Here is a 7,746-nt window from a genome sequence, read left to right as displayed (position 1 = left end):
CCACAGAAATGCCACGATAACATCCGAGCAACGGGAGCGGGCCCCGGGTCGGATACAGATGGGAGTCACCCATGCCCACATTGCTATAACTTTAGTTTGCTCCCGTGTTGCTGTAACTGACGTCTTGCAACGTTACAGACAGACCGGGCAGACATCAGACAAGCTTAGAACAGGTAGACCCAGGGTAACTACGCCCAATGAAGACATGTACTTGCGTCCTTTGCATCTCCTGAATTTATTCCTGAAAGTGAGGTCATCAGATTTTGACAGCCCAACATCGTAATCAGCGATTGGTATGGGCCCGGACCGTACGTCGTTGGCAGCGACGTGACTGGCAGAGGGTTGTCTTCACTTATGTAAGCCGGTTCTTCAGAGTAGATGGTAGACAGCGTGTTTATCGCCGAAGGGGCGAACGAACGGCGGCATGTTGCTTTCAGGAGGTATGGTGGAGGGGTTGTTATGGTGTAGGGGGGAATTTGTGGGCAGGAGAGAACACCACTGGTCATCGTTAACAGAAAGTTGACAGCTTAGCGTTACATGGATGCCATTCAGCCAGAACCCATACAGCCCGCATCGTACAAAACGTCTTTGCACGCTGCCCAGACATGTACCCCAGAGAACACCTCTGGGATGTCATGGATCGTCGTGTTCGACAGCAACCACATCCTCCAGCCAACAGACAAGAACTGATCTAAGAATGGCCAGTTTTCTTTCTGTGCGCCTGAGATATTTTCCGTGTCTAATAGGCAGGGGGTAATCATAATCATAATCATAATCATAATCATAATTGGATGCCCAGCTTTGGAAACAGACACAGTATTTTAAGCGACATGATGGGGTGGCTCGATCATTTTATTACCGTCTTCGCCATGCTTGTGGTTTTGACACAGAGGTCCATCCATGGTACGACCCGGAATATGCAGAGGGCGTCATGGAAAAAGATAAATACAAAATCCTTTGGAATAGGCTCGTATAAAGCCTCAGACATATCCAGGCCAACAAACCTGATCGTGTCCTTTTTGATAAAAATCCAATGAAATCATTTATATCATTGAATTTTCTGTCCCTTTTGACTTCAATATGATTGACAGGATTGAGGAAAAACATGGCAAAAATGCGGACCTCGCTTTCGAAATGTCACGCTTGCATCCCAAGTACCAAGTTGTCCGGCTCCCCATTGATCTCGGTGCCTTAGGTTTGGTTACTCCCAATCTGTTGACTGACATTGGGAGAGTACCCGGGTTATTCTTCCAGGAATACACCCCTTCTGACAATCTGGGTAATGCAGAAGGCTGCAGTTTTGGGAAGTTTTCACATTCTCCTAAAAGTTCTTGGTGGGTTTCACTAGGCAGCGCTGTCTGGGCTGCGCGAGGGCAAGGGCCCTGAGCTGATGATGAGCCTAACCAAACCCTTTTTGCTACATTTCATTATTTTAATTTGTAAATAATAATAATCCACTTATATAGCAAGTGTACCATATTACTATTTCAACAGAGCAGACGATGAATATCCTAAGGCTTGGTCGACTAATAATTTCCTTCCTTAAATCATATGACGTAGTGAGGTTTAATTCTCGCGAGAGCGCGAGCTGGCTCCATCTGCTTCCTGTTTCGAACCGGAAGTGAAGTGATTCCTCATTTTGACAGCAAGGACGGGCTGCGATAATTAATGTGTTTTTCAAGTCACGATCTTGTCAATCAGATCAACGAATGATTGACAGATCAAATATTAATTTAAATTTAGAAAGTGCAACGTCATGTCACTCAGTGGTCTTATTCAGTTACTATAGTGCTGATTGACGAGACACCAGGACACGATGCTCCATTGTTTAGAATCGTTTTCTGACTAGTTGTAGATATTCGAATGAAAATCCTAAACTAATCCATTGTATGAGTAATTAGTGTAATACTTAACTGTTAAATAATACATCGTCATATTTTAACTGATGGGCAAACAAGGTGGATGTTAAGGTATTTGAATAAAATGTGCTGGGACAGACGAATAGCCCAAGCCTAGTCTCCTTTAAGTCAAAATACAATATGACATTGTGTATCTGAGACTGTATAACACAGTATCGGAAATAATGATCCTTTGAATTGTGATATGGGTGCTCTATTCATATACATTGAATACTCGTTAATTTGGACCCTGTTAATACGGAATCTTCACCTCCCGGACGATTACTGCTGGGAACACATGTAAATGACAATACTCCATCACCATGACTCGTTAATCTGGAAATTTGTTAATCCGGGCGATATCAGCCGAATCACTACCGTCCCGATTAACGAGGTTTCATGGTGCAATAATATCTCGTTAGTCCGGTCCCGTTAATCTCGAAAAACCGCCTTCTGTGAACATCTATATATTATGTAATGAAAGGGAGATTATACATTCCAATGATTCGTTATCCGGACAATGTCACATAAAACAGGACAATACAGATTACCGGGGTATCACTGTGCGGACTTTCACACAAACATCATGCGTAGTGTAAAAGCAATTTAGCTAAAAGAACGGGCGAATTATAAAATTGATAAATCTAGTACTCATTTCCCATCTGATATCAACGAATAGCCTGAACCACGTTAAAAAGGTTATCGGAAATAAGTTTGGTGTATTCTTACCCAAACGACTGGCCACTGTCGGTAGAAGACGCGTGGTACAAAAGACATGGCATTTTCCATACACCAGGATAAGCGTTTAATTATAGAATGAGCGAAATAAATCCTTTTTATTTGGGATATGTCGTGCCAGATTAAGTTATCTTCCTAGCTGTTTTTTCACAAAGATTAAACAGTGAAGGCACAACGAATTTATGTATTGTGGGCTTTATTGTACCAAGGATTAAACGGTTCTCTGAGTCGTGTAAAACCATTGCCTGAAATTTCTTTTATATGGCTCACGTTATGGGACTTCAAATACAGTTATTGTTGAAAACGGTTTCTGATTATGTAAAGGGTTGTAATCGGGAGGCATCTGTGAATGGCGATTCCTCACCTGCTAATCCGCGAATGTCTGCGTACCCCCGGGGAAGCTGTGCATAAGTCAACAGTGATACAAGGCCACCCCAAGAGGACACCTGCGTGACGACACCTGGTGCAACGTACAAGACGAGTACTTCACGACAAATACTATCCGTCTCCCAGACCCTAGAGAATAAATTAAAAAAGGAGTCCAACTAAAGTCTAGAATGATTTGGCAAGTCTAGACTGCCTCAGCTCTAGCCTGAAATTAAGGATTGTTCTAGGCTCCTTTTGGACCAGATTTTGATTTTGTAGATATATACATTTTATGATAAGATAACTTTATTTCTGGGACTAAATGTCAGTCTAGACGAATATTTGTGTAAATAATGAATACTTCCAGGCGAGTACAGTGTGGCTAAGGTTGAGTTGGGTTTAATGCCGCTCTGAACAGTATGGTTCTAGCACGGCCCGTCAGGTTAGCGCCGGAGCCCGATGTGATGCAGGTCTTAGATACTACCACTTCGGTGAAACCTACGAATGGTGATGACAAAACAAGAAATATACACAGGATCATAGATTTCTGTCAAATTGCAACGCAACTGCGGAACGAGTTAGACTATGATTTTATATTTCACTGTATGTCACTATATTGAGCTGGAACGCCGTGCCCCACAAATGGAATATTCTCCTGGGTCCACTTGCACAAAGTGATTTTAGTGCTACGATGACCGTAACTCACATGCATGGACTTACTACCTGGCTTTACGATGGTCGTAGCGCTAAGTTTGATTTGTTAAGTTAAGCCAGGTCAGTTGGAGTCTATACAGAGTTGATTACACTGAATAGCACATGGTTTCAATCTAACTTGTACTGAGGCCAGTCATCCAAATATATACAGTCTGTTCGTCGGTATTCTGGGTCAGAGCCCAGTTACTCAAGTTTGTCCTAAGAGCCAGCTTAAATGTAGATCAGGGGGTGATAATATCTGACTTGTCTGATTGTGGGTCATTCATCACACATTCGTAGGTAGTTTGTCATGCTATCAACCATCGGTTTGTTTTGACTCGATTAGACCACAACAAAACAAAAACGCATTTAGTATATTCGAGTTGATTAACGTCAAGGAGCTCGAGACAACTTGTACATAAGGCAGAAATAGTATAATTTACAACTAGTTTTCCTATAAGTTTACATTATTTATCACTTTCAAGCGATACATGAGTCCCTGGTAAGAATCTATAGCCCTGGCCACTTGAAACAGAATCACGAAATATCGCGATGATTAATAACCGCTCGCAGTCACTGACTGTCGATTCTTACCCGGATTGTAACCAAATGATCAGAAACACAAAGACGATGTTTATACATACATGTAGATAGCAAAATGGATATTTCTCGAAAAGCGCACTTTTTCCAGCAGTCGTGCAGCTACGAGGGCTGGTCAAAAGGTTCTAATCCGACTAACTTTCAACTATGGGCCATTACAAATTGAACTAGTGAATGTAGTACATTGTTTGAGTAGTTCACTGCAAGTGTATTTGGTCTGTTGAGGCCGTTTGTGTATAAGTGACAGCAAGTTGAAGCTCATAGGGGTCCAAACGGACATGGAAATGGAAAAGAAGGAGTACCGAACAGTCAGCAAGTTTTTTACATACTCGCCAGACCTGGCACCAAGTGATTTCCACCTTTTTCCTAAACTGAAAGGACACCTACGTGGAAAGGGCTATAACGACAATGGTGACCTCAAAGCTGCCGTGAATGGGTTTTTCAGGATGGCCTCAGAAAACTTCTTCCTGACTGGAATTGAAAAGCTTCACTATCAATATGAGAAGTGTATTGAAAAGCTAGTAGAAAATGTTGAAAAAAACGAAACACCTTCACAATTGTTGGTTTTGTTTGTTAGGCTTAGAACTTGTTGACCAGCCCTTGTATCTCATGATATGCGGGCTGCACGACACACCGAGAGTTCCGTCCCGTGTTGTACAAGCCCAGAACGTGCAGAGTGTTGCAAATGGCAAATAGCGTCATTAATTGCTGTTTATTTTGTTTTAGACATAAATGAGAATCTTCAACATTTAATGTCTCTCAGATTTATTAACTCTCGCGGCCTTGCTCCGCAGTGAGAGAATATATACTGCCCCTGTTTATTGCGCCTGTACGATGGTATAGGCATTGGAAGCCATGTTTCTGAGACTATAAGAGACATGCATGCTCTGTAAATTAGGTATAATATTTCTATACTGATCAAAAAGTAAGGGATCATTAATGGTCTTGAGGATATCTTAATGTAAATGTGTGCTCAGTCTTCACTACAAACAAATGGCACCAAAATAGCCATGTCTCCATAACTGTTTTTGTATATATAACTCTTATTGTTCAGTTTCATTGTAATTGTTATTTGTGTTGTCTTTGTTGTTGATCTTGCTATTGACGTGGATTACGTTACTGATGATAATCTGTGTTGGTAGACTATGTGTCCTGAGTATTCCGTGGTAATTTTCACACTGTTTTGCAGGGGGGGTGTATATAGGGACAGAATCTTAACCTGTATGCAGCGAAACGAACAGCGTGGGCATTTTATGAACGCTTCCAGCCACTGACTGACATTTTACACGACTGTTTGGCCGCGCTCTCCCTTCTTGTGCGAGTCTTGAAGCTACAATATTTATGTCAGAAATGCGAGATACCACTTTCGCCCGTCTCACTTCCAAACATAATTTTAAAGTCCCCAAAATTTATCTACGTTTTCGTATTCTTTCTTTACTTTATGAAACACATCCTTTTCGTATCTCTACAAAACATGCAGCATCCCCGTGAATCACGTCCGTCAGTAGTTCATGTACAACGACAGTTCGTTTAAAACATAAAATGTAAGGCCTACTGCCTCATGTTTGTGAATCCCCTGTCTATCATAGTGTTCCCGTGCTGGTTGAGTTCTGAATCCCTTGTCTATAATAGTGTTCCGATGCTTGTTGGGTTCTGAATCCCTTGTCTATAATAGGGTTCTCATGCTGGTTGGGTTCTGAATCCCTTGTCTATCATAGTGTTCCCGTGCTGGTTGGGTTCTGAATCTCTTGTCTATAATAGTGTTCCCATGCTGGTTGGGTTCTGAATCTCTTGTCTATCATAGTGTTCCCGTGCTGGTTGGGTTCTGAATCCCTTGTCTATCATAGTGTTCTCATGCTGGTTGGGTTCTGAATCCCTTGTCTATCATAGTGTTCCCGTGCTGGTTGGGTTCTGAATCCCTTGTCTATCATACTGTTCACGTGCTGGCTGGGTTCTGAATATCTTGTCTATCATAGTGTTCCCGTGCTGGTTGTGTTCTGAATCTCTTGTCTATCATAGTGTTCCCGTGCTGGTTGGGTTCTGAATATCTTGTCTATCAAAGTGTTCCCGTGCTGGTTGAGTTCTGAATCCCTTGTCTATAATAGTGTTCCCTTGCTGGTTGGGTTCTGAATCACTTGTCTATCATAGTGTTCCCATGCTGGTTGGGTTCTGAATCTTTTGTCTATCATAGTGTTCCCGTGCTGGTTGGGTTCTGAATCCCTTGTCTATCATAGTGTTCCCGTGCTGGCTGGGTTCTGAATATCTTGTCTATCATAGTGTTCCCGTGCTGGTTGGGTTCTGAATATCTTGTCTATCATAGTGTTCCCGTGCTGGCTGGGTTCTGAATATCTTGTCTATCATAGTGTTCCCGTGCTGGTTGGGTTCTGAATATCTTGTCTATAATAGTGTTCCCGTGCTGGTTGGGTTCTGAATCTCTTCTATCATAGTGTTCCCGTGCTGGTTGGGTTCTGAATATCTTGTTTATCATAGTGTTCCCGTGCTGGTTGAGTTCTGAATCCCTTGTCTATAATAGTGTTCCCATGCTGGTTGGGTTCTGAATCTCTTGTCTATAATAGTGTTCCCGTGCTAGTTGGGTTCTGAATCTCTTGTCTATCATGGTGTTCCCGTGCTGGTTGGGTTCTGAATCTCTTGTCTATAATAGTGAGTCCAGTGAAGGTTGAGTTCTCAATCTCTTGTCTATAAAAGTGAGTCCAGTGAAGTTTGTGTTCTGAACCCCTTGTGTATAAAAGTGAGTCCAGTGAAGGTTGTGTTCTGAATCCCTTGTCTATCACAGTGAGTCCAGTGAAGGTTGAGTTCTGAATCCCTTGTCTATCATAGTGAGTCCAGTGAAGGTTGAGTTCTGAATCCCTTGTCTATCATAGTGAGTCCAGTGAGGTTGTGTTCTGAATCCCTTGTCTATCACAGTGGGTCCAGTGAAGGTTGTGTTCTGAACCCCTTGTCTATCACAGTGAGTCCAGTGAAGGTTGAGTTCTGAATCCCTTGTCTATCATAGTGAGTCCAGTGAGGTTGTGTTCTGAATCCCTTGTCTATCATAGTGAGTCCAGTGAGGTTGTGTTCTGAATCCCTTGTTTATTATAGTGAGTCCAGTGAAGGTTGAGTTCTGAATCCCTTGTTTATTATAGTGAGTCCAGTGAAGGTTGAGTTCTGAATCCCTTGTCTATCATAGTGAGTCCAGTGAAGGTTGTGTTCTGAATCCCTTGTCTATCACAGTGAGTCCAGTGAAGGTTGAGTTCTGAATCCCTTGTCTATCATAGTGAGTCCAGTGAGGTTGTGTTCTGAATCCCTTGTCTATCATAGTGAGTCCAGTGAGGTTGTGTGCTGAATCCCTTGTTTATTATAGTGAGTCCAGTGAAGGTTGAGTTCTGAATCCCTTGTCTATCATAGTGAGTCCAGTGAAGGTTGTGTTCTGAACCCCTTGTCTATCATAGTG

This window comes from Haliotis rufescens, unplaced genomic scaffold (assembly GCF_023055435.1).
Source record: "Haliotis rufescens isolate VD_foot unplaced genomic scaffold, xgHalRufe1.0.p SCAF_2, whole genome shotgun sequence".
Lineage (NCBI taxonomy): Eukaryota > Metazoa > Mollusca > Gastropoda > Lepetellida > Haliotidae > Haliotis > Haliotis rufescens.
The sequence above is the reverse complement of the archived record's forward strand: the minus strand, read 5'-3'. Positions refer to the sequence as shown.